Source organism: Dromiciops gliroides, chromosome 3 (genome assembly GCF_019393635.1).
Source record: "Dromiciops gliroides isolate mDroGli1 chromosome 3, mDroGli1.pri, whole genome shotgun sequence".
NCBI lineage: Eukaryota > Metazoa > Chordata > Mammalia > Microbiotheria > Microbiotheriidae > Dromiciops > Dromiciops gliroides.
In genome coordinates, this window is record NC_057863.1 from 603,778,040 (window position 1) to 603,782,417 (window position 4,378).

A 4,378-nucleotide genomic window follows, 5' to 3' on the forward strand; every position below is an offset into this window, starting at 1 on the left:
TCCACCTCAGTTTCCTCAGCTGCCAATGAGGATCATAATAGTACCTCCCCTCAAGAGAAGGAAGGTACTAGAATCAAGGAAGAGCTGGGGAAGGCTTCCTGTAGAAGGTGGGATTTTAGTTGGGACTTAAAGGAAGTCAGGGAGGTCAGTAGTCAGAGGGCCCCGGGAGAAAGTTCCAGGAATAGGGGACAGCCAGAGAGAATGCCCAGAGCTGAGAGATGGAGGGATCTTGATCATGCATCAAACAGCCAGGTGGTCAGTGTCATTAGCTTCTAGAAGAGTAGGTGTCAGGGAGTAAGGTGTAAAAAAGACTGGAAAGGAGGGGCAGCTAGGTGGCTCAGTGGATAGAACACCGGCCCTGGAGTTAGGCGGACCTGAGTTCAAATCTGGCCTCAGACACTTAACACTAGCTGTGTGACCCTGGGCAAGTCACTTAACCCCAATTGCCTCACCAAAAAAAAAAAAATTAGTATAAACTAATTAAGCAAGGACTCCCTACTTAATAAGGACTGCTGAGAAAACTGGAAAGCAGTTTGGCAGAAATAAGTTTTAGATCATAATTTATACCATATACCACCACTTAACCCTCATTGCCCCCCCAAAATAATAATACTGAATTTTAAAATAGTTTGAATTCTGGTAATGTCTTCATTTCTATTATTTTAGGGGACCTTAGTGGGGTTTCTGGGGGGCTTGGGACTTAATCCAGTCTCTTTACACCTTACTCCCTGACACCTACTCTTTCAGAAGGTCTCTGGACCTGAGTTTACTCATTTGTAAAATGAAGGGATTGGATTCTATAGGCTCCAAAATCCCTTGTATCTCTAAATCTATGATTTTGTAATTCCCTTCATCCTAGAACTCTTCCTCTCACATTTTCTCCATCTCCTGGGATTCTCTAAAACCTAGCTTTATAAAATTTTTAATTTTTATCATGAACTCAGCATCAAATGAATATGAACATTTCAATACAGAAAGAATAAAGAGCGCTGTATGTGAAACTGTGACTTACTATTACAGTTTTTAAAAGCTTATATTAGATTTAACATAATAGTACCAATGATGCCCTCCCTACTCGTCTGTGTCTCTTTCTAAACTTCCTTTTGTTCTCTACATTTAAAATAAGTCCCATAGATGTTCTTTCCTTCTATTTTTTTCCTTCATTATCACTACCCACAACTCTCTCCTGCTCCAAATAGATTTTCTCCCTTATAACTAGTAAGAATAGTAGAGGGGCAGCTAGGTGGCGCAGTGGATAGAGCACTGGCCCCGGAGTCAGGAGGACCTGAGTTCAAATCCAGCCTCAGACACTTAACTAGCTGTGTGACCCTGGGCAAGTCACTTAACCCCAAATTGCCTCACTCCAAAAAAAAAAAAAAAAGAATAGTGGAGCAACACAAATTGATACATTATCCGTTAATGTATATGTCTCATTCTGCACACTCAGTCCACCACCTCTCTGCGAAGGAGGGCACATACTTCTTTATCAGTTTTCTGAAGTGACAATTGAGCTTTGAAGTCTTTCAAAGTTATTTTTCTTTACTATGTTGTTGTTACTAAATAAATTATTCCCCTGGTTCTGCTCACTTCACATCAGTTCATACAAATCTTTCTATGTCTCTCTGAATATATCCCTTTTATCATTTCTTATGGAGAAATAATATTCCATTCCATTCATATATCATAATTTGTTCAGCCATTTCCCAATTATACCTTATTAGCTTCTAGTTTTTTGTTACAATAAAACGTGATGTCATTAATATTATTATACATGTGGTATCTTTCCTCCTTTTATCTCTTTGGTGTGTGAGATTGGTAGTGGTACCCCTCAGTCAAAGGATATGCACAATCCAGTAAATTTGGAGGTATGGTTCTAAATTGCTTTCCAAATTAACTGGACCAGTTTGCAGCTCCACCAATAAATAGAACACTAGTGTGCTCATCCTTCCATATCCCCTCCAGCGGTCACCATTTTCCTTTTCATAATCTTTCTCAAAAAACTTAACTTCAGAATTGTTTCAGTTTGCAGAGTTATCTTTTATTGTGAGTGATTTGGAACATTTTTTCATATGTCCACTGATCGCTTTAATTTCTTCATTTGAGAATTACTCAACTTGAAGAATTTTCCAAGGAAGAAACTGTAAACCTCAAAACTACAATGTGTGTGTGGTGGGACCCAACTACAAATCATTAATAAGAGAAATACAAATTAAAGATGACTAATGTTTTGTTGTTGTTTAGTCGTTTCAGTTATATCCAACTCTTTGTGACCCCATTTGGGGTTTTCTTAGCAAAGATACTGAAGTGATTTGCTGTTTTCTCCTCCAGCTCATTTTATAGATGAGGAAACTAAATCAAACAGGGTTAAGTGAGTTGCCCCAGGGTCACACACCCAGGAAGTGTCTGAGGCCATATTTGAAATCCTGAAGATAAGCGTTTCAGATTTGAAGCCCAGTGCTCTATCCACTGGGCCACCTGGCTGCTCTATGTATATGACACATAGTAGGTGCTTAATCAATTCTAGATGCAATCTAAACCTCCCTTACCTTTCTAGCATTCGATGACAAATTTCCTCACCTTTTAAATAGGAGAAAGCTATTCCTTCTGTTTGTATCTCAGAGTTTGATAAATCCTATGTAAACAACAACAAAAAAAATCAAGGTTCGCCAGGGAAAGGAGATACATAGCAGCTTCTTCACCTTTGACTCTGTATATTTCTCTGCTCACTGGCACCACCGTGTGGATTGTCAGAGGAAACCCTGAGGGTGATAAATAAGCTTAGCACAATTTTGAAAATTTTAATAACTCTAATAAAAGACTGCAACGATTAGTCATGTCTTGATAGAAGAGATGATGAGCTCAGAATATAGAGTGGGCTTGCATTTTTCCAATATGGCTAATGTAAGAATTTGTTTTTCTTGATTATGCGCATTTGTCATGAGTTTCCTTTTTCTTTTCTTTTTCTCAATAGGAGGTGAGTGGTGAAAGGGGGAGGAAAAAATGATTGTTAAAAAATAAAATTTGATTTTAAAATATTTTTTGATTAACAGTGAGGTGAAAAAAAGCGGGGGGAGGGGAAGCTCAGCTCGACAGAAAAAGACAATCGAAATGAGACTGGACCACCTGTCATTTCAAAGGTTTAGGAAATTACCATACCAAGTGAGTTAACTCTTTGAAACTTATACGGAGTTTCTCTAAAAGCACTGAAACATATATACAGAACTATCTTCTCTAGTACTGTGAATAAATAAAATTCGCGGCTGAATCAACTGACCTGAGAGATATTTGAATGAAAACTACTGTGTAAAACCATCATCTATTCTTTCAAAGCGTAGTAAGGGCGCCAGGACCAACGATCACCAGCTGCCCAGGCAACAAAAATTGTGCTTCCGAAATCTCTTGATGTCGATTCCGCACGAAAAACGGCTGAGGTTACCCCCGCCGCTCGACGTGTGCCATGCACGACAGAAGCCCTTTTTAACGCGAGCGCTCGCAAGACCACGGTGGCGATACCGAGCGACACATTCTTAAGTAAGAGTGAGAACAGCTTCGAGATTTCTTTCAACGACGTCTGAATCCATAGAGTATAGCTTTTTCTTTAAATTGCATAGTTTTATTTGGGAGGAGGGTTGTAATGTAGTTTTACAACCCACCCCCCCCCCCAGCTCTAAAAGACAATCTCTTGTATGCAAATAGGAAAGCCGAGCCTTCTGGGAAGTCAGGGGCTGGCCGCGCTATGGGTGGGAGCGGGTGTGGTTTGGGTAGGGCGGAGTCTTCGGTGTAAGAGGTGGGTGGGAGGATGTATCTGAATGCAAGAACTCGGGATTTGGGCGCCCCTCGTCCCTGCTTTTCTGCGAGTTCTGGAAGGAGCTCTGTGGTCCAGCTCCCTCACCTGTAATTGGCAGAGGAGGAACCTGAGAAGCGAGATGTCTTGCTCTAAATCAAAAATAGCAGACATGCCGGGTTTAAACCCGCACTCCTACCACGCTCCCTCCCCGGCTGCCCTCAAGACCCGGCAAAGAATCCTTTCCCGATCTCCCTTAATACGAGTGCCTTCCCTCTATTGATTGTCTCCAATTTACCCTGTCTATAGCTTTCGTGTAGATCATTTTTTGTATCCCCTGCGCTTAGCGCTATGCTTGTCATATAGGCGCTTAATATATGCTTGGGTTTTGTTTGTTTGTTTGTTTGTTTGTTTTAGTGAGACAATTGGGGTTAAGTGACTTGCCCAGAGTCACACAGCTAAAGTGTCTGACTGAGGCCGGATTTGAACTCAGGTACTCCTGACTGTAGGGCCGGTGCTCTATCCACCGCGCCACCTAGCTGCCCCAATATATGCTTGTTAACAACCGGCTGGGGCAGCTAGGTGGCGCAGTGG

At 41.3% G+C, this 4,378-nt stretch overlaps 1 non-coding gene across 1 annotated transcript; it reads right to left on the bottom strand.

Annotated features, from left to right (window-relative positions):
• Window positions 1–3,336: 3,336 nt before the first annotated feature.
• On the bottom strand, window positions 3,337–3,479 carry LOC122752394. The gene has a single exon (XR_006356141.1). It is a non-coding gene; the product is annotated as a U11 spliceosomal RNA (small nuclear RNA).
• Between the last annotated feature and the right edge of the window lie 899 nt (window positions 3,480–4,378).